Here is a 24962-nt window from a genome sequence, read left to right as displayed (position 1 = left end):
TTAACAGAAGTTTTTAAACACAGTTTAAACCCCCAAGAATGAGTTTAGTTAATTATGTAATATAATACAAGCTTTAGACTTTAGATTCTACCAGTTAGTACAACTTGTCCACCAATCCTTCTGGACAAGTCGTGTTAAAATACGACTTCAACACGCATTTTTTGGTTACTAACATGTAATGTGCACAGAACGAAATGAAAATACTTTAACACGTCAAGCCAGGCAGCATAGTAACGAGATAATGCTGTGGTTCAGTAGCCCTGGGAGAAAAGTCAATTTTAGCGACGATTACTTCAAGAAAAATATCTTTCCAAGCGATCATCAATTATTCCTTTAAGTAATTCCTAATACAGACGGTCCAAGTAAAACGCATGTTTATGAGCAGTAATAAAATTTAATTTTAGAAATATGTGCTAAGCAAGATCAGCAGAGAAAACGCATCTTACAGAATGTTTTTGAGCCATATTGACTTTGAATAATATATTTAGAGTTCCAGGAGGGTTCAATTCGGGCTGATTTATACCTTCCAGTTGAACCTACATTGGGTAAACATAAAACCCATCCGTCAAATCAGGGCAGCCTTATGGATGCTCAGGAGCTTCATATTTTTAACTGCACATTTCTAAATTTTTTGGTGTGCAAGGGTAGATCTATATGTTTAGTCTATTGTGGAAGAGGACTGTTGTAGTTGGTGGGACTCCCTTAATGTTAAAGGCAGTTGCTAATCTAGAAATAAGGGCGTGCCACCCCTACTCGCTTTTACTGGAGTGCCTGGTCCTTGGCAAGCCTTCCGTTCTTTCAAGGAGACATTTTGACATTCGAAATTGGAACATTTGAGATTAGTGTCCAAAATTCTTTCTCATGGATCTTGACAGAAGTCAGCTCCTACCCTCTTTCTGAATATTCTGTCACTCCGGAAGCACAGCAAAGGTAGTTTTTAGGACTGATTGCAATGAGAGGTTTCTCAGTTCCTTTTTCTAAGAGATACTAACATATATGTATTGAAACGGAGTCTTCCAATTCAATTATTTATTAACTGTGGCTTGAATGCTTTTCAAAGCAAATATGATTGCAATCTTAATAAATAAGACTCCCTGATTTTACTTCACATGTGAAATAATATCATTATAATATATTGATTTAACATATTATGTTAAATGTTGAATTGATTTAACTCACAATGTACTGGAATGGCAGTAACTATTAAATAAAACATTTTTTTCTAATTCCTCAATTTAACTCGGCTTGAAATTATATGAAAATAGTATAATAAAAACTAGAATGTTCATTTGGTATAAAAATATCAAAAATGTTGATAAATTGTTGGTTATTCTCTTTTTAACTATTATTTAGAGGTGTAACTAGTGTGTATTGAATTTCCCCTAAAAACCATAGGAACTTATTTGAAGATCCCTTGCATATATAAACCCTTGTGGCTACTTTATAGCCATTATTTTTGGGACTAAAATTCAAATAAAATTATTTTTAATGTTTTTAAAATTTGTTTACTGTTGCAACTGTATAATTTATAACTGTTCCTATCGAAAATCGTCAAATCACATTATTATAATATACGTTCAAACTTTGTGTTAATCCAATTTATATGATTGTAAAGATCATTAATAAAACAAATTATATTGTAACTAATTATTGTGTAAAAATAAAAAAAATTAATGTCTTTCCTACGCAAGTAAAAATTATATAAGACGCAATACACATCATCATACACACTGGACATTGTCATCGATATACACAAAAATCAGCGTTTGGAGCTTTCCTGCAGTTTGCATACCCTTCCCAAAATGCAAGCATAACTTACACGCTCTGAATTGTTCTCCAAGTTGAATCGTTGCATTTTTCCTCAAAATCAACTAAGTTAAGTCTAATTTCTAAGCAATAACATGCACATGGTTCAATGTATAACTGTAAATTCTGCTATTATCTTACTATTCATTTACAAATAATTGTATTGGTAATAGAATTTAATTCCTTGTCTGTAGAGAACAATGTAAGAAAGTTATTAGATAATGTTATTTATATAATTATTTAATCACATTACTCTAGTTTAAACTAACAAAATAAACCGCACATAAAACTAGTAATGATTGTGTTATGTTACGAAACCTCATCAAACTGCATTAAATAACGTTTAGAGAATTGTGGAAGTTTAAAAGTGTAATTGAAAAAGGAGCCAAAAATTTAGAGTTGGGATTTTGTGAAAATAGGATTGGTATTTTAAGAGCATCAATATGGTCAACTATGTTAAAAGTAACCAAAAATATATGCAACTTGTTTATTATGTCATATTAAGACCAGATATAGACTAGCTTAAAATATTATTTAACCTGCCTATATTTAAAGAAATTAGTTAGGAATTTTTGCCAAAGATAATTCGTCGAACTGAACTAAAAAGATTCTAACATCAAGAATGCCTTAAGAGAAACTGAATTATTGTTAAATCAATCTGAATTTTTACACTGTAAGGGCACCGAGATAATTACATGCTATTAGCTTCACAAAGTTAATACATAACTTAGACAGTACTTAATAACTTAAAAATTATATTATAGTTTAAATAGTTCGAAAAGTCTTTTTTGAATTATTTCATGAACAACTAAATTTAATTCAATTAATAACATCTGGTTGTTTCAGACTTGATATGGTATTTAGATTCTCTGAGTATTCTTCAATAATGTTAATGATTAAGATAAGAGCTATTCATATCTCACCACTCCTTCAAATAAAGCTAACATAAAGAGAAATCGTTTCATAAAATATATTTTAAAAACTTCAATGGAAGACGAGGCATTGCAACAAGTTGTGTCGATTTAATGTATTAGGTAGGCCACAGAATTGATTATATAATAACATAAAAGAGCACAAAAGCTGATGGATTGTAAGAAATACTATCTTGTCTGGAATGATAAACTTTCTATCCCCAGAATCCATAAGAAGTTACCAGTGAAGACAGCAAAAACAGCTTTCGGGAGGTTGATTCACCTCCAGGATCGTATACCAAGATAAATGCGACCCTATTACCGCCCCCTGTGGCAACAATGTGCTGCCTTCTTGATAATGAAGACGGCTTCTTACAGATTATATTAGATGGTTGCTATATTTACATTGTTGCCTCGGCACTCTTCTTGATATACGTTGACAATATGACACTAAGAGGGTCTAAACTAAATTTATTTCTTCAATGGATACTTCGAATAAGGAAGGAATAGATTTCGTTTTAAAGTTAATGATGTTGGCGAATTTTCATAAGGAGGATTCACGTCTGCAGCCGTTTTCAAAATAACGTTATTAAGTATCTAGAAATAGTTTTAGGGTATTTTTATTCCCATTAAATATTCAGATAGAGGACATTTAGTAATAAGCCATATATGGTTGATTAAAATTGCTAAGGAATCCTTTTATTAAACTAAAATAATTCCATAATAATCCTCAAAGTTTGAGAGTCTTGATTCCTAGAGAAAATCTTGCCGTGCAGAAAACATGTCCCGCCAGAAGATATTCTCCAGCAGAAGTTTTGACCCTACAGAAGACATGTAGTTTGTTCTAAAAAAGGCATTGACCCTTATATAACGTTATCTGGTAGAAGACCTTATTGTACAAAAGATATCATCCTGTAGAAAGTATTGTGCGACGGAAGACGCAGTCTGCCAGAAACCTTATTAAGAACATACATTTTCCGACAGATAACGTCGCCTGACAGAAACCATTGCCCGACAGAAAATACGTTGCACTAGAAAATAGCGTTCTATAGAAGATATTATCCGGCATAAGGTATTATCCAGCTGAAGACGTTGTCCAATACGAGACTTTGCCAACAGAAGACATTTCCAACAGAAGATATTTTCCAACAGATGATATTGTCCAACAGAAGATATTACTCGACAGAAGACATAATTGACAAAAGAAAATGTACGATAGAACATATTGTCCGACAGAAGACATTATCCAACAGAAGATATTTTCCAACAGATGATATTGTCCAACAGAAGATATTACTCGACAGAAGACATAATTGACAAAAGAAAATGTACGATAGAACATATTGTCCGACAGAAGACATTATCCAACAGAAGATATTTTCCAACAGATGATATTGTCCAACAGAAGATATTACTCGACAGAAGACATAATTGACAAAAGAAAATGTACGATAGAACATATTGTCCGACAGAAGACATTTTTCAACAGAAGATGTCATCCCACATTTCACCATTATCCAACAGAAGACATTTACCCGACTAAAACATTTGTTCGACAGAAGTCATTGCACAATAGAAGATAATGTTCGATGAATATCCTCATGGTAAGACAATGCTCGTTCAAAATTGAGGCTAATTTTACGAATTGTGACTAAATCTTAACTTCAGGAATTCACGTTACTTACATGAAAATAATTTTAGACACATAAATTCAGAAAATAGGTTTACTTCCTGACAGTGAAAAAGCATAAAGAAGTAATGTAGAAGCTTGCCGAATGTTGTCATGGATGGTATCAGTTTGGAAGTTAGACTAGTTTAGAAGTACATTCCACAAGTGACACTTTCAACAATAAGATTCAAGAAGAATCAGGAAATAAAGAATTTTTCACGAGGTACGAAGAGTAAGAAACAGGCTTTGAATTCTGTAAAACCGCACACAGCCTTTTCAAAATATTTGTTAAGTTTAATTATTTTTTCCTTCTAATTTCTTTCTTCATATATAAATGTAGATTACAGTTAAATTATGTTTACATATGTATAACTTAAATATTTGTTAAATAAACTCAGAAGCACTGATATTAATAAGTGTTTTTATTCCTAACCTAGAGTAAACCGTAAGACATGAGAAAAGTTTATTCATAAGAAAGTTGTTATCTGATATTATTTAATATATATGTATCTTATATTTGGTATATTAAGAATATTGGGAACTATTTACTAGAAAGTACTTGATGTGATCTTGTTAAAAATTGTCAAGGGAGTTAAAAAGGAAGAAAATTTGTTTTAAACAACATAACATAAAGGTAATGGCTGTGGCGAGGCAGCTGTGGTGAACGAGGGGGCGGTGACTTGAGTCGAGACCGACAATACCCGCATACCTCATCAAGGAGACCGCTTCTCTGACTTCTGGAGTTATTGAGCTCTACACAGCACACTATTAAAGTACAAACTTTAACATAATTTCTCTTCTTGTAAATCGACTTATAATTGAATCCTAAATAAGTTTGAACGTTTTCATTACCTATTACATTTGTGTTTTATGTTTTAATACTACCTAACCCGACAGACGTCGTTCTGTCAAAAGTATAGCAGCTTACTGCATGGCATGTGGCATGTGGCAGCTTACTTCATATGGTATATTAAAAAAATTGAATAAAACATATTATATAGTGGTCATTATAATAATAGACTGTCAAATAATTAACTTAATGTTAACAATACATTTGCATAATAATACAATACCATTATAATATGTAGTTCTATTGTCATTTATAATACACAACAGCTGTAAAAAAAATTCAGTTTTAACTTTGGTATACTGAAAAACATGTGAAATATTGTGTTGAATAATATTTTCACTGGAATGGTTTATGGGATTCAACTTTTTTATCCGATGCGTAAACAAACAAACCTGGTAGTTTTCCAACACGGGAACAGCAACATACGAGGCTAGACGATTGGCCATGCGAGAAACATGAGTATTCAATGTTAATGCCGCAAGCGCATAATGAATGACTGCCCTGGAGATCAAACCAAACTAACCTGTGTAAAACCATTGGGAATTTTTTTAACCCTTATTTGGTGGCTGAAATTCTTTCGTTACTTCAGTGAACGTATATCTGATATTCGACTTCGCTCAATTTTACAAATATTCACTCAAAAAAATCATGTACTAACTATTAATAAAATGTGTTGTCAAACTGTTAAATAAATACACTTTATCTACTAACAAACTTTATTTGTTCCTAATAAACTCTACTATCTGTGTACATTAGATTCTCGAACACATATTACTAGTACATCTTTGAACTGACTAGTAGAACTAACTAGAGCTGCTACTAGTTTCGATGAGAAGAAATACGATAAAACTCGTAAATGTGGTTTTATCGCTTCTCCTGGCAATTATTCTCTTTATGAGAATTTTCCTCGACTAAACAAAAGTTTGTATTGCCTCAAGTAATGGGCGTAGCAACATATATTTCGTTTCACTTTATCTTTGGTTTCCTGATGAACAACAGGAACGCCACAAAAATACGCACCAAACACTCCTGTGATGGTCACTGGAAAATATTCGAAACTGGTGTGTGAAGTCGGAGAATGACAACTTTTAGTTTGCCTTGTCGCGATTAAGAAAATATGTTCATAATATCTGAGAAGCCTCTTTCCGTAAAAAAAATTATGGTTATGTCCATTGTAATTTATTTCCAGTCTAATGTGTATGACCCTATAGTCTCCATCTATTAGGGTAACGTCAACGGGTAAGTTTCCATCTATAAACTCGTTATAGATTATTTTTTAGGATTCACATGGTTTAACAATTTACTGCATGAAATAATATCTCGGGTTACAACAATTATTGTTTGAAAATATACTATGTGACCATTTGTTATCTGATTTCTTCAAACCACATAGGAGTTATAAAACCATTATTGCGTTTTTATCGACATTGGGTCGTGGCCAAGATAGATATTTTCCACAAGAGTGAACTGCCAACGTCTTGAATCTTTTGATTGAATTTATCTTTTTTACAATTCATGCAAAACTTTTGGCTGTTAACCCACCATACTAAGATTGGTTGTAATAATTCTATATTTTCTTAAAAGACTTAACAAGCTATCAGTATTGCCTACACTTAAATTCACTGTAGTAATAAGGTGACTATTTTACAAAAGATTAAGGATTTTTTAAACAATGAGAGTACCTCATTTAAATAGCGGGTTTTACATATTTTTTATTTTACATAAAATCCACCATTTTTTATTTATTCATTAATAATATAATTTTTTTAATGATTTAACCTATTATGATACGGACTAATGATTAACTGCGGTTGACTGCTAATGCAAACTTCAATCCCTCATAACTGATTACAATATGATATATAATTTTTAATTATAAGACAACTGTTAATAATATACAATATCCTTGTGTTTTTTTCACATCAGTATCTGTGCTGAATTTGGCCATACAATTAAAACGCTTAACAAATTTAGGCTATGTGCATCCAATTTTATTTGAACGTCTGCATACACGGCGCTGTTTATGCAAGGTGTCGTGCATTCAACTACAAAGCCACACTTTCCCATACATGTTTCTGCTACTTGCAGTAATCAAGTAATTTTAACGTTTAATATCTTGAATATTTTTCACAAGCGAATAAATAATTTAATTACTAAATGATGTATGCGATTACGTAAGGATATATTATTGAAAACTCGCCATGGATTTTGATATCGCGTTTGTCCGTCCTATAGTCTGTGTTGTAATATCTCGATAGAAAGGTCGTATAGATTTGAAATATGGCACATAGCTTCCTCTTTGCCAAAGGAAGAACCCTTTTGATTTTGAGGTGAATAGGTCGAAGGGCAGTCTATCTGTCTGCCCTTATTCGTCCATGCGTACTCTTCTCAGAGAGGTTATGAGACTTGGAACGTGATTTCCTCTAAGTCCATGAAAAAACGTGATTCATTTTGGAATTACAAAGTTAGTTCATTTTTCTGTCTTTAAACATGAAACACTACAGGTGTCTTACTATTAAACAATTAGGAATTGTATTGGAAAATACTTTAAATTTAATTTAGTTACATCAATATGGTACCATAATCAGTCTCATTCATTGCAAAGATATAAGATGGTGGTCGTTCGTATTATACACAGATTGTATCCAAGATATTGCGAAAGATAAAAATCATTTACAAGTTTTGCTGGACTCCAAGCAATTTAAAATAATCTTTAATAATACACCTTTTTCTTAACTCTAAGAGTTTTGAGGTTTCGGCCTTTCAAAGTGTTAAATATAGTTATTTTTACTAAAACATAACTAAATTATCGATTCTATTAAAACAATTGTTTTCTCATACATTATTTAATATCTTGTAACATTACAATATGGAGCCGTAAACAACCCTCAGTTATACACAATAAAGCAACAATATTAGTGTATACGTATGTAACATAAACTGGCATTATTGTTTTAAATATGCCTCTTACAATTATGTACGCCAAATACACGATTTTAATTGATTCAGTACGGTGGCCCTTTTATTGGTCGTGAAACATTTGTTCTTTTTTCCGTAACTTACAGGGTGATCAATCAAGGAGGCCAACATTGGAATCTCAGAGAGTAAGTATTTTTCATGTTTGATACTTACTTTTGGAGTTTACTAATGTGCAAAAAGTGGACACGTTAGGATTTTATTTTCAGCTTTGTTAATACAGTTACTTGGTAGCAAACTGCTACGCAGGAAAATATCCAGGTAGGGCAGCTACTAACCTTAAGATTGTTTGGAAAAGATGCTTGTAGACATGTGAACGAAAGGTTAGAAGCAAAATATTTCGACACTTATTATATGGTAAACGTATCACTTATGTTCAGCCAATTGACTTTAACATGTTTTAAATCGTTATGAGAATCATCATTGTACAACTATTTAATTAATTATTAATATCTTGGTTTTAGATTATTTTAAAATTACAAATAGCACTTATCAAATATAAAAATAGGAAATTTAGTATGTTCTCAGCAAAAAATTCTTGGACTTAGAATATAATTAGAATAATATAAGTTAGAATATAATTAGTTATATTGTAATTGAATACACAATCGTAAAAATCAAAATCAGAATCTCCTGGTTTCAATTATAAAATTTATAAAAGAAATAAGATATGCGCTGAATAAAAGTTTAATTTGAAATTTATACAAAAACAGAAACAGTTAAATAAGTTATTCTTATGAAAATACTAAGAAATGTTAATAAAAAAATTGTTTGCCTTTACATGTGTAACGTAACTTAATATGCTGAGCGAATATCAAAATGTTTCTTATTATTTCCTTAAGTTGTTACTATACAGTATTTCGTTATCTCCCAGAGGAAATTAGTTGTCAGCGATGTCATCGGTTTGGAAGTTAGACCGGTGACAGCGGAAAGCACTCCAACAATAAACTGTCATCAACGGCCATTGACAGCGAAGTTGTCAACCTGCAGCTTTCTCTCGGAGAATTGCCTTTAACTATGCAACATCACTTTACCATTAATATTTTTTTTTAATACATTTAATTAATTCCGTAAGTGATTATGGAATCAATATTTCTCAAAACGTATCCATTTTCGAACATATTAATATTATAGTCTGGTATTAACTGGTATACCAACAGTTGCATCTCTATGCGTTTAAAACTCGGCTATATTTTATTGCCGTTTTTGAAATTTGGTAAACGTGTGAGATTATGACGTTAAAGGTAAAGGTATTAATATCTCAGGCTATGCAACACGGACCCAAAGCTGATAAATACAGAGCTTTTGCAATAATTACAACTAAAAAAAATTTTAATGCATATTTGATCAAAATTACTCATAGAGATAATTTACTGTTTTGGGGCATTTTGAGATACAAAAAAGTAGTATGTTAATATGGAAAGTGGCCAATCCTACTGAATAATTTGATATGTGAATTCAAAAATTAATATTAATTAATTAGATCTGAAATGTTTTATCCAAACTACTATATGTTAATATCGTATTGTGATTTGTATTATATTATTTAAATCTCCTTAGATGCATAGACTTTATTGTCTAACATTAAAATTATACTTGAAGATAATTATAAGTTAATAAGAAGTAAACTAATATTAACTCATAGTTATTAAGGGATTGAATGCCAACAATGAGTAAAATGCGGTTCAAATCACAAACAAATGCATGAAAGCTTTTCAAATGTTATAGCATTTAAAAAATTATATGAAAAAAGGTTTCCCTTAAGAAATTAATTCTTAATGCATAAAAGTAATGTTATTCCTTTCAGACTTTATTCATTTACATAATGTACAATAACCATATTCTGATGTTCATCAGTTTTATGGCCTGATTATAATATGGTTACAATACTCGTATTACACTATATGTGATATAATATAAAATAATACACTTCCACACCTCCTCTTAAAATTATCAAAACATTATTTAATCTGTCTTCATAACAAGTATGTTAAAAGGCTGTGACCAAACATTTGTTTGGAAATTATAAAAATCGATTTCACTTCCATAATAGTACTACTGATCTTTATATAGAAACTTTAGCAGTATTTTCCGATATTTTGCAACACGCACGATACTAGATATCTAAATAACAACTTCCTTTTTCAGTTCAAATTCTGCTTTGTAAAATACCTATTACAGTTGTAACAAACTTCATATAATGCAGGAAATAGCTTAAAACCTCAATCTTCCTTTAAAATTCTGAAATAAGATAAAACCAGAACCTTCTCATTGTCTTATAAAATATGTAACAAACACCCTTCTTTAAAAAAATGGTTGTTTAGGAATGTTTCATCACAGTGTAAAATTTCCTAGCATAAAAGTTTTGATAAACAAACCACGTATTTCAGTGTTTATGTAATGCTTTGCAAACTAGTTCATATGAATATTTAATTTATAGTTATATACATTGCTCGTATACAATTTATAAACCTTTTGACTATGTATAAAATTGCAATAAGCATAAAAATAAAGTAAATTTGTAAATTAGGAGTTTCCTGTCAATGTATTACTTTTGGAGATCCCAATTTTTTTTACTCCTTGAGACTTCACTCTGCAGACTATCTAAATACTGTACAATTAATTATTAAAATTTATAAGCTTAAATTTGCATAAATATTTTGTACTTTTAAATTTGACCATTTATTTCCAATGTCTATTTTCTTATTGGGTGGTCACGTGAATGAAAGGTTAGAAGCAAAAAATACCAATACTAAGTCTACGGAAAGTTCATCGCTTGTATTCAATATGTTCTCAATTGTCCATCTTGTTTTGGAATAAACATTATATCTTGTTTAAATAGTTAAAGCTGTTTGTACAACATTCTTGTGGGGAATCTACGAGTATTACTTTATCTGTTTCATACTCAACTATATAGTCAATACAAATCTACATAGTCATCAATACTGTAGCCGTTAATTGAGTTTTCTGTAGTTAACTGTAGTTTTCTAAGAGTTTTACAAATGAGACTTACTTTGTAAATCTAAGAACAAAACATTTAAGTTATCCCGAGACCGAACAGACGTCAAGCGGTTCAGGATAAATCTAATACAAGTCAATCAATCACGACCTTTCTTCTCTTTCCCAATCAACTGATTACCTTTACCCACGATCTCCTCTAATCAATAGTTCTGTTCACAGGTCTTCCAATGACCATCTTCCAACTACTAATGACAAGCTGAAGCTCGCAGTTCGTAAAAAATGGTTTATTTACCAGTTTGGATTATTTTAATTTAGGTAAGTTTCATTTACTAACATTATATTATACATTAAACATAATTTCTACTATAGTATATTTAGCATTCATTGCAATATATTGTTGTGTTAGCTGATCATTTACGAACTAATTTGTTACTAAACGTATTTTATAATGCTATTAAATATTTTCAAGCCTTACCGTTCATTCCTGAAGAGTTAGCTATCGCCATCTTTATTTTATGCCCCTTAAGAATAATGTAAATTTAAACATTTTACGCCCCTGTTTTTAGTCACAGAATTATAGAAGAATTCCATTAATAAGATATGATTAATACGCACTCAATGGATTTTAGTATTACGATATTTTTATTGGGTATCTCGAAAAACCTCTAACTATTTTGTAATCCATCGTTTAGACATTTAAAAATTACACATTACAAGAAAAACTATAAAGAGTTTGGATGAGTATTTTTCACACATTTAAATGTATTCGTCTACCACAATTCTACGACCAAAAAAGGGCCTAAGCAATGTTTCAAGTTTAATGTTACAAGTTCATTTGCTCATGTGCTAGAGTGTGGTAGAGTTCAGGTCAATTCACTATTATTTGATACAGTCTATTTGATACATATGGTTTTTAAATTTCTCCATTTACTCTTCCATTATTATTTGTGTCACTACTTTATTAAAAGACACCAGAACTTAGATAAAATTTACATTTGCCACTTTCAAGAGACAACTTTACTTAAACAACTTTGAGTACTCTTATGTAATAAGTACTAAACCTAAAACTATTGTTTCCTTTATGTTATGGTAACCACATTTTGATAGACATATTTTAAAGAGTCGAAGTACATGCATACAAATATGTATTAATTTTTAAAAGTATATTCCATTGTAGGTGAGAATTATATTTAAAATATTTTGTATTGTATAACCAGAAAGAACATTTGGACCTTGTAAATAATACATTTGGACGGATATAAATATTACACGTAAAAGAAGAATTTTTGCATAGATCTATGATGTAAAATGGGTTAATCATAGTTTCAACTTCAATGAAGAAAAAAACAGATAATACGGGCAGATTTCAATGCTAACAATACTCCTGTAGTCTTATCTTTATTAGTATTTTCTTCGTTCCTCCACATAAATGTTATATCGCCTTTTAAAGTACCTAGGCTAATCATGGGAGTAACCTAATTCAGTAAATTTTAATTTAATTGAGTTACAGAATCCCCTAAACACTTAATATTGATTCCATCTTAAGTACATCGTATATCGGCCAGCTGTGTTAGACTTATAGCCCGTGTCGACTTCGCGTCACCGTCGTAAAAGTTTGTGCCAAAGTTACAACGGTTGAGGCCCTGGAACTCCGCAAGGGAAGGCCACGTAATGAGGCTAATCTTAGGGTGCAAGGAACACAGACCCCCACTTACTCGTCGTAAACACAACCCGGTGTGAGAGTTTCAGCTGGTCTTCAATTTGTCACTCGTGTCTTTGTCTAGACACCGCCAATGCTGAACTGTTCAGTTCATGACCACCATTCCTTGTTTATCACAAAGTTTGCTCCCTCTACGGATATAGTAGGTTTCATTTAACCTCTTTCGGTATTACAAGAGTTATTAAGACATAGTAAATAACGTTGACTCAGTATAGAAATACAAGATACCTAGGTCTCTAAGTATAAAGTATAGAATATTTTATACACAAATTGTTGGAAATACAATCGAGATGAGAATGAATGAATCAGGTTCAACGGTTACTAATTAATATCGAAAATAGGTGGATAATGAGGTATTATTATAAAATTCAAGTGGTTTATTATGAAAGTATGAGGAAAGGCTTGTTCAGGTTAAGCAAGAGGTCACTGGTTCAATTCTCTGGATCAATAAAATTTGCAGTAGACATCGCCCATTTTCCGTTGAAAACGATTAGTATAATTTTGGATGATAGAACCTTCTGGTCCCATAATCCAGGGCATAATCAATTTAAATGCCACTAGCATAGACAGAACCTTTCGACGTTGATCGTTATGTTATCTATGAAGCCACTATTTATTACAAAACGAGGATACTTTCTGTTTACTAAATTAAGTATTAATGGGCTGAATTTAGGCTGAATTAGCTAAATTTTTATGAACAAACGTTTTTATACATATTACAGGAATTTATTTCTAAACTTTATATGTTAGTATTACCTCGTTATATTTTACTATTATTAATCAAACAAACATATGTCGTACTCGTTTTACACAAGTAAAACGTACTTTCTCCTATATAACTGGAAAAACTATTGAAATTAATTATAACATTAATTACAACTATTATATTGATTATACAACTATTATATTGATTATAAAAATCACAGATTTTTCAATAAAATGAAATGCTATTATTGATGGGGTTCTTAGACATGTTTCCGCATTGTGGAGGTCATTTATAAAGATTTTATTTATTTATATGAAGATAAGTTAATTACCTAAATGACATTAGAATCCAAGATTTGGTATATTTTTTGTCTTTGTTTTCAGGGTCTTTATTTTATTCCAGATAACATGAACATTTGCATAGGTTTTTAAGTAAAAAGTTAGCAAAACTATCCTTTGAGATTTATTTAATTTTCAGCTGCCGTACTAACTAACAAACATAGGCTTTGCCATTGTTAGAGTGCAGTCATTGATAATTAGAGCCGAAAATAATCTAAAGATAGTCCTTCAGAATTCATTATGAATAGTTCACTGAAACATGTATTATTATAAACACAACGTAATGTTGCCGCTGCTATGCAGAAGTCCTCGACCGAGCTAAGAGGGTTGAAATAAACTTAATGTATAGTATGTTATGTATAGTATTACATAATGTTAGTATACATGTATAGTACTAGCATAATACATATCGATAAACTATAAAATAACCCTATATTTAAAACTTAGTTTAAATTTAAGATTAAATAAATTGTAGTTGTGTAATAAAGACATTGAACTATTTTATACTTTTATGACAGATATATTTTTTTATAAGCTTGCTTTTATTGAATGATAGAAAAATAGTTGTTTTACATCTTTTACTTATTTTTGTTCTTAATTAAATTACTAAGTGTATGATTCTAAAATATCTCAGATGATCTTTGTAGCTGAACATGTGCCTGATAAACTATTAGTAATGTGAAAACGTCACTACCTTTCAAGTCTGTGCTATATTTTTCCAGAATGCCTTACGAAATTGAATAAACGTCATATATGAGTTCTCATTATTGAAGCTTCACTTTGGCAGACTCAATTCCGGCCCGTCCCACCTGAGCCTCACAGCTCACGGCCATCACAGGAATGTTATCAGGAATCTTTACCTTACGGCAGTGTTCACCATATTTTTAAATAACGTTTCATATTTAAACTTTGTCTATACAGGGTGAGGCAGACCACCCGTACAGTACGTATAGCGGCCAAACCAAACGAGGTAGATTATTCGTAACAACTTAAACCCCCCTATTTCCACCCCAAAGAATTTGGAGAAATTATTTTGAAATCTCTAAAACTCCCCAAAAGGGTAGTTTTTGGGGGGTAGGGGTGGTTTTTGGAAAATTTTCAAATGTAAAGGTATGTTGAATTATATCTCATTTTAAAGGTATTTTTCACTGATTATTTTGATGCAAAAATTTTGAACCTATCTTGCCGCTTATGTACAGGGTACACCAAAACGTTAAAAAATCAGGGGTTTGTGGGTAAATTTATTGCAACTACCTGCACAAATGTAGAGAGACGATATTTTTATTCAAAACTAACGATGAGACGGCTTATCGAAAAATATCATCAAATGCCACCCTACCCCAAAATTTACACATTTTAAAAATACATAGAATTTTGAAATACTTAACAGCCCCAATCTAAAAAAACTCAAATAGCAACCTAGGTTGTGTTGTACATCATTATAAAGGTCTTTAAAAATAAACATTTCCTACATTTAAATTTTGTCTCTATCTCCAATGGTTTCAAAAACTGTAGTACAAAAATAGATCTTTTAATAATTTTACTAAGTTAGTTTGAATTTTAATATCAAAACCCAATGAAAAAATGGAAAAAAAGTTGGACTTTTAAGTTTAATTTGTTTTTAAATAATGTAATAAAAACAGGATTTCTATCAGTGTAACATGTTTCAAAAGCAATCTAACCGTGGTGTTCATGTTTTAATAATCCCAAATACACGAGTTGCCCCTGTAAGAATTTTGGAACCAATTCCTTGGTCTCTTATCTAATCTCTGTTATTATTGTCTCCCTATTCAGTTGTTCTTGTGACCACGTGGTATGAGGTAGATATTAGTTTAATTTATTTTTAAGTACGTAGTGTAAGTTTTGTTTGTTCTAATATGCCATTCTCAAATGAGGAGGGATTCCAGATGCTTATGGTATTACGGGGATGTTTCCAAATTTACTCAGCTGCCGCTCTTCTTTATGCCCAACGTTACCCAGACCGCGAACATCACTCCAGGAACGTTTTTCAAAGTCTTGCTAGTCGAGTTCGTGAAACAGGTCATGTTCAACCTGACCACAACAAAGGAAAGGAACTCGCTAGACCCGTGAGAAGTGATAGGGCACCCGAAGTTTTGGCAGCCTTTAAACTGAATCCGCATGATTCTACACGAAGAGTAGTTCTTGATTCTGGTATGAGTCAAAGATCTGTTTTAAGAATTGTTCACGATCATAAAATGCACCCATATAGGATGTCATTACATCAAGAACTCCATGGAGATGACTACCTTCATAGAATTAACTTTTGTTTGTGGGCTCGAGAAAAACTACAACAAAATCAAAACTTTCACCTTAACATTCTGTGGTGTGACGAGGGTTACGTTTAGGAGTAATCGAGAAGTGAACCGCCACAATATGAGATACTGGGTGTTTGAAAACCCACACTGGATGCAAGAAGTGGACAACCAAAGGTACTGGACCCTAAATACCTGGTGCGGTATTATCGGTGACAAAATTGTAGGGCCATTCTTCTTTGACGATCGCCTAGACCGAGTAGTTTATATCAACTTTCTAATTGAAATCCCTGAGAAAGTCTTACAACGTATGTGGTTTATGCACGATGGGGCACCAGCACACTACGCCGAAGATTCTCGATTGATTCTAAACGAGCAATACCATGACAGATGGATTGGAATAGGCGGTCCTGTGAACTACCCAGCGAGATCTCCTGATTTAACGTGTATGGACTTTTACTTGTGGGGTAGACTAAAAGACCTACTGTATAAATCAAGACCAACAACTAGAGAGGACATGATGTGGTGGATAAGGGAGGCTATAAACACGATCAGTAGAGAAGAGATAATGAGAGCTGTAGATAGCTTCGCCTCAAGGATTGAACTCTGTCTGGAAAACAATGGGTTGCAGTTTGAGCACCGGTTTTAACTCTTCATGAGGTCAGTTACTAGGTTATTGTTAGTTTTAGTTTGATAATTGATAATTGTAATATTGATAATTTACCATGATGCTGCTGTAACATGGTAGATTTGTTTTCAAAACCAGTTTGAAGTGTTTATATTTTTTAATAATGACAGGATAGTCCTTCCTTCCTTCGCACTCACATCAATGATTAAATAACAACAGGTTTTCTCCTATACATTTTGAATAATTTAAGTGTAAAACTTTTTATAATTCAACATGTACTAATTTAATAACTGGGTAATTTTCCTCTTTCATGAGAGAACTCAGCACTTATCGTAAGACATTGTAGTTTACCGTGTTCCAATACCTTTTTAAATTTTAAAACACTTTTAAAAATTGGGTACAGTATTTTTTTTTAATCATAAACATAAGAGACCAGTTTACTGTTGGAACTTTTTTTTACTTGCACATTGCACTGACTTTTATAATAAATACATTGAGTACAATTATTAAAAAAAATCTATTTTTGTACTACAGTTTTGAAACCATTGGAGATAGAGACAAACTTTAAATGTAGAAAATGTTTATTTTTTAAAGACCTTTCTAATGATGTACAACACAACCTAGGTTGCTATTTGAGTTTTTTTAGATTGGGGCTGTTAAATATTTCAAAATTCTATGTATTTTTAAAATGTGTAAATTTTGGGGTAGGGTGTCATTTGATGATATTTTTCGATAAGCCGTCTCATCATTAGTTTTGAATAAAAATATCGTCTCTCTACATTTGTGCAGGTAGTTGCAATAAATTTACTCACAAACCCCTGATTTTTTAACGTTTTGGTGTACCCTGTACATAAGCGGCAAGATAGGTTCAAAATTTATGCATCAAAATAATCAGTGAAAAAATACCTTTAAAATGAGATATAACTCAACATACCTTTACATTTGAAAATTTTCCAAAAACCACCCCTACCCCCCAAAAACTACCCTTTTGGGGAGTTTTAGAGATTTCAAAATAATTTCTCCAAATTCTTTGGGGTGGAAATAGGGGGGTTTAAGTTGTTACGAATAATCTACCTCGTTTGGTTTGGCCGCTATACGTACTGTACGGGTGGTCTGCCTCACCCTGTATATAGTGGTATTTTCAGTACCGCCAAAATACACAGTAATCATTACTGAAATTCATTAGAGCATTAAACATACGGATATAAATCATAGTCTCTACCAAACTTGTGTTTAGGATCAAAAGAAAAAATGTCGCATACCGCATAGTTTTCATTTTTCCCTGTTGACGAAAGCAAAGAGCAAAATGTAATATACCATATTTATATGCTATGAAAACGGATGCTTTTTATTGGAGCTAATCACGACTTTATTTAACTGGTTGAATCTCTCACAAGGTAACATTTCCACTGATTTGTGGCTGTATCGATTTAATGCTGTTGAAACATACGAGGGTCGTTCAATAAGTCCTTAGAAAATCCTAGAGATAGCGCCCGTTGGATTGAAAAGCATTTTGCTCGTAAGCAGCATTATTAACTAGAGAGCGGTCAATTAAAGATGCGAATTAAAAAGCGCGAAATAGTTGAGGCTACTGTCACAAGGTGCAGTCGCTTAAATTTTACATGAACAATTTATAACTAAAAACATTTCTGCGAGATGAGTGCCGCGTTTGCTAACCGAGGACAATAAGAACAATCTTGTGGCCGGTGACCAAAACGGCTGAATTGAGCTTCGAAACGTTGTAACATCCATCGTATACGCCATATTTTGCCCCATTGACTTTTTCCAAATATAAAAACTTGGTGGAAGACCCTTCACTTAAAACGAGTTGGTTATAGAGCAAACGAATTCTTATTTTGAAAACTTTCTAAACCGTATTTTTAGCACAGCTAAAACATTTCGAAAAATGTATAGAGCTAAAACGAGATTATGTTTTTTCCGAAAACGAAACTACTTTTTCTATTTTTTTCTAAAGACATAGAAAGACCCTCGTATCAAGTCCACTTCTCATACAAATTACAACGATACAGAAAAATACTTGTTTGTTACTTAAAAAATACTGTAAAACTGTTGCTTGTGTTTGAGCCATTCCTGATTTTATACACCTGGGTGACTCTTTTACAAGGTAAGCTTTCCACTGGTTCGAGGCTGTATTGATTTCCTGTCGTTTAAATTTATCACGTCCGCATCTTATACCAATTATAACGAAACGGCATAAAATTATTTCTTACTAAAATAATATCAAAAACCTGTGCTTGTGTTTGAGCCATTCCTGATTTTACACAACTGGGTGACTCTTTTACAAGGTATTCTTTAAACTTGTTTATAGTTGTATCGATTTACTGCTGTTGAAACGTATCACGTCCATATCTCATACCAATTATAAAGATACGGTATAAACGTCTTTTGTACCTACCGTAATACCGCTGACGCTTGTAATTTATTTCAACTATATAAAATATTAGAAATTGGTAGATTGTAAGGATGTGATCGAGATACCAGTATCTTGGACATACCCCAAAGATAGTAGCTACAAAATCGTTATCGTAACTTCTGTCATCAGATTATTTAATGGAAATCAAAATATCTGGTACTATACATCCTGAAATGGTGCCCTTTATTTTAGATGTATTGGTAGTAACAAATTTAAAAGTGACAATAATGTACAACGTATTAAAATCACAATTTTCCAGTAATACTATATAGAATTTTTGTGTCACCCATTAGGTTTTATTCCGTTATGTATTATGTATTAGCAAATTCCTGCGATTATTAAAAATTGTTCAAAAGTACTCTTTTAAATAATACTTTTTACTACCCTTAAACAAATAAAAATAAGATTTTGTTTATGTCAAATTCTTATTCTCTTTTTTACCGAATAATATCTGAATTCCTATTTAGCACATGTATTTTAGGTGTCGTATAACTAACAAATATTAATTAAGGCAGAAGTAAGAATGCATACAACAATTTTAATCAGTTTTGAAAAATCAACTTCCGGAGTGACTTAATGTTGTAACATTTAAGATTTTCAATGAATAATAGGAGATAGCTCAAATCCTCGCAGTAAAAAGTATTGTATAGGTTATGTACAATCTTTGTGCTTGGCTTACCAAATTAAATTAAGTAGTAAAACACAAATACGCACTTTTAATATTAGTACTAAAACTAGTAAACTATTGGAATAGATAGCTTTTCTGATACAATACGAAACTTATTTATATAGCAATGAATTGTAATAACTTCTATGCCAAAAAATATTTTACATATATTTATCATAAGATTATAATTATATATATTTATTTTTTATACTATATTCTAAGACTATAAGCTAATGTAAAATAGTTTCTACGACACACACCGACACAGTTTTTAAACAGGACAGCTGAATAAAAACGTAAAATGCAATAAATTTGTTGGTCCAAAGCGTACATGGAATGAGGCGTACACAGCAGAGGTCGTAAAATGTCTGACCCGATGAGTCTTAAAATGGCTTTTATATCGTCTTGTAGATTTATATGTCTGTCCCCGCGTAGTTAAATACTTTATTTAGATATATCTTACTGTTTTCTTAATTTTCAAGGAAATATAGTCTACCTACTGGATTTTGTTATTTATACAGGGTTATTAGTTAGCAATATTTCCGATAAAACCTCATATTTAAAAATTGCATTAAAACTTTGAAAAAATAAAAATACACTATAAATAAAATAATTATGTAGCTATCTTCAATCATCAATGCGAGCAAATAAACTTTTTCGTTCTCTTAAGCTCGGCGTAAAACGTTTTCGTACGAAATTTCATATTTCAAAATACACATAATAACAGTAACACTTATAAAAAGAAATTTGCCAAGTTCAAGTGTCAACAGACTTAGAATCATGAAACGAGCCCATCAAAAATTAAAATTTTTGAAGATTGATTGAAGGTCGCGTTAAAAAATACTTCCAATCTAACCTCATTGTTACTTTAATTGTATTTATCTGTATTAAATTATATTTGCAGTTTTGTATCTTATGGACTTATTTAATATTTTATTTACTTATATGAATGTATGGTTTACGAACGTTTATGTATAACGATTAAAACTATATCAGAATAATCTCCCATAATCAAAATATACCGTTTAAATGACTTAAGTCGTTTGAATAGTAGCAAATAATAGTTTAAGAAATATAAACATACCATAATATTTTGCATAAGTATTTGTGTCACCTACTGACAAAATAAGCCCTGAAATTGTCAATTAGTGTTCAGGAACAACAGAACTAAGGGAGAAAAATAATTCCGTTTTATTTTCTTCACTTCAGTTATGTCAAGTATTCCATTTTTTACTTACATGGAATGGGATGTGATGGATTTCAGAAATAAGATAATAAAGTTTGCAAGACCAAAAATCTTAACTTATTCGGTCAATTTACTTACTTCAAAACAATTCAGCCTTATAATTTTACTTTCGTAATCTTCAAAATAATGCAGTTATTAAAAATAAAGAGTAATCTTTAGTATACTTTGACTTACCACAGACTTATAGAAGTTAACCAACAGATTGTTTTAGTTCTTTGCAACTAATATATTGTTCAGGCTTTACACAAGTTACGTAAAGGTGTTTGGCTAATAATTGATGAACGGCAACAAACAAAAGTTTAGAGATTTAATTCAACCAAAATGTAATTGAACTTGTTGAATGAGGGCTATATTAAAGTCGCACATGGAGGTTTATTATCTTAATACATTACTGTTTTAACTTTAGGTCGCTTGTGCTCACGAGGCTGCTGATTAGATTGTTTTGATTTAAATATGTGAGTATTGGTTGTTACATTGGTATTTTTTATTTTCTGTATTACTTGTATGATCCGTTTGGTACTAGAAAATAAATTCACTCAAAAGCAATAGCTCAGAGTTTTTATTAATTTGTTTGATATTTCTTTTAAAATATGTAGTTAAATAAATCAAGTATTTATTCATCATATCAAGTTCCTTCAAACCACATTGCAGCTAAATAGGTTTTATACCTTCGTAGATTCCACCTTGATATACTCCATCAATGAGTTATTTGCCAAACACAGAAAGTGACCGAATTGTTTTAATAGTAAATATTAAAGCTGTGTGAAGTTACATTACCTTTCTCAACTTTTTATGTGTACATTAAAATTGACCCTTACTCATAGTACATAAGAGCAATGCCAATCCTCTTTAGCATTCTAACACATTATAAATAAAATCATATGTTGTTGGAAGTTCATTAAAAAATTACCTACTTATTTAAAATGTCTGACCCGTAAATCAAACGGTACAGAAACAGCCTGATTTCGATGTATTGGTTGTAGATCTAACCCTATTTCAAGGTAGACCGGTTTCTTGCTTTGTTTGTATTATATGAAGCCAGCCCGATTGGTTAGATCCCAGATTGGAAAAAGCTTGCCTCTATAAAATCCCATAAAGTCGGAAACGTCGGGTTAGGGTCGGGGTCTGATGGTAGGAACCGCCAATCAACTGTTTATTCCCGACAATTCTGCCCGCCCAGCTTTTTTCACTGATTTGTGGTTCCATCGATCCAGTCCTGTTGATTTAATACTTCCACGCATTCCACTGACAACACTATATCCAAGAAATCACTAAAAAATTGATTTAGGTGATTTATTTTAACAATAATTCTGCCACCTTTAAATCTGTGTGATAGAACCGTAATTATGGTAAAAAATGATATCTTGACTTCCTATTCTCAGATATTTTGATGGCTCAAAGTAATAGTTCTTTACAACGGTTAGAATGCAGAAGGAAGGGGTGGCAGTGAGAAGGGGTAGACCTGAAGTAGCTAGAGGTACCTACGCCTCTTATTAATTTACCATCTCTATTAATTCAATAATCGGTTTATGTATAAATTATACGAATTTGTAATCAAAATATAAATATAAAAGTGTATTCAAGGCGCCAAAATATAGTACATATACAGTATACAACTACAGTAGTTGAAACGTCTTGCACAACAAATTCCCCATTCAATTAATCATACTATTTGATAGGGATAGGGGAATTAAACTATCCGTAATGTAAATATAATATATGTTTGCATTTTCCACCACAAAATTGAAATAATATTGTAATACAGTATTGTTAGCGAATTTGGAGGTTAAAAATTCCAACAATCCGTTTCTCAAAGATTTGTTTATTCCATGTATGTAAAATCGGTCTGATTGATGTACGTAAATATCATACTTGCTGAATAGATTGAGATGGATCATTTGAATACAAAGAATATTTCACCGTTCATTTATTGGATGAAATATTGAGAAATGCTATTGAAAAAGAGCCAGAATCTGGACTATCAAATTATCCCTACCCCTCAACCTCAAATACATTGTATACGTCATTATAATAAATATGACTTTTATTGGAAAACGTTTCATATACTCGTATTGATATGTTTATAAGAAATTTGCTATGTCAATTTAATTCTGGCACTAGATATTATTGATAATTCTCTGAGTGTACATTAGTGGATTCCTAACATTTTATCACTGAATATAAAATAATTTTATTTTGAAAATCATTAACTGCCATTTATGAATGAAGACAGGGCCGGAGTTCAATAGGATGATACTTACGTAAACCACAACAGTCGTGCCAGAGTTAACTAGTATTGGTAATTAGTTATTAGCAGTTAACACATCCCATATTCTTGGATAAATATACATTAAAATCAAATGAGTTCAATCTTTTGAGATGAATTAAATCTACGCGTAGTACAAAGCAATGGCATAAAGCCAGTGTCTATTATATAAGGACAAAACCTGGTTTTTTTAAGTCTATGGAGAAATTTCACCTAAAAACGAAACCGAATGTCAGCCACGCTGTAATTGTTGGAGGTCGAAATGGGACGGTGTCATTAATGTTGCGAACAGGGAATGATAATTTTTTTCAGATAATGTTCATCTTAGCCTGACACTCTAAAGCAACCGTCAGACACGCAAATAAATGGTATATCAAATTCTGAAAACCATCTACAGGACCTCACAGTCAAGAATGTCAGTCTGTTTATCTAGTTTTTGGCGGTGATAAAATTATTATATGTTTGTGAAATCGTTTGCAAAAGTGTGGAAACCAAGACAGATAAAAATAACGAATCATAGTTTAGCTTTTCAATACCGTCTAATTTCGATCTCAAATCCCAAAATGGTGTGGCTGACGATTAATTTATTTCTTAAGAAAAATTCTTCAATCGTTGTGAAGAAAACTCATGTTGTGTACTGATACAGCGGAAATTGAATCTTAGCTCTTACTCGATTACAGAAATTTTGAAATCCAATCAAATTTTATTAGTGTGTGATGTATTTATCTCCCTATTAGAAAATATAATTATAATTTAACTATTTATAATGAATGTGCTATTTTAATATGAAACTTTTTATGTAATATTGTTAATATTTTATGTGATATTAGTAGAGAAGTAAAGCACACAAGGTCAAGCAAGTAAAGGTTTTCCGGCGATTACACTTGTAATAAACCTGCCGAGACGCTATTATTTTTAGATCTCGACTTCCAATCCATTAGCTCTAACCGCTGCATTTATTGCTGTACTTCATACTTGTGGCCATCAACTGAATTGGGAATATACTTTTGTTATTGGAATTTTCTATTGTCAATTATTTGTGAATATCCATCAGTAAACTATGACATTATACCTTAAATGAAAGACACATTGAGATTCGAACATTGTTTTGTGTTGTCAATGATGTATTAAAAAATTGCTAAACTTATATCGAATCCATTTTAAACGCATGACACTTATATCAAAGAAATGTTAATGTATTTACAACTTGCGAGGTAAAATCAGGTACTTCTGGCTCTATGTTCTACTTTGGCCCTCGTTTCGTCTACCCTTGCACATATGTCTGTAATAAAGTGTCCGACGCCCAGCTAGGGAGGACTGTACGTCAACTTTATTACCCAACCGGTTAATATTTACACAGCCTCTGCCCTACCGCCGACCTTACCGTCGGAGACTGTTGTAAGGTAAAAACGTCTTTATCATGTTAGTACGATTAATAAAATGTATTTAACCCAAATTTTGAACATCTTATGAATGTTATCGGGAACCAGCTTACAAAAATGATAAGATTC

General features: G+C 31.6%; 1 protein-coding gene across 2 annotated transcripts in view; it reads left to right on the top strand.

Moving 5' to 3' along the window:
• Positions 1 to 24962, top strand: part of LOC124359273 — a 297085-nt gene that overhangs the window by 88206 nt on the left and 183917 nt on the right. For both annotated transcript variants that reach the window (XM_046811889.1, XM_046811888.1), the window contains one exon: positions 11393 to 11488. The gene's annotated coding sequence lies outside the window, so the exon portion shown is untranslated. The remainder of the gene's footprint in view (positions 1 to 11392; positions 11489 to 24962) is intronic.

The sequence above is a fragment of the Homalodisca vitripennis genome, chromosome 4 (genome assembly GCF_021130785.1).
Source record: "Homalodisca vitripennis isolate AUS2020 chromosome 4, UT_GWSS_2.1, whole genome shotgun sequence".
NCBI lineage: Eukaryota > Metazoa > Arthropoda > Insecta > Hemiptera > Cicadellidae > Homalodisca > Homalodisca vitripennis.
Note: the sequence above shows the minus strand (reverse complement) of the source record. Positions and strands in the feature narration are given on the sequence as shown.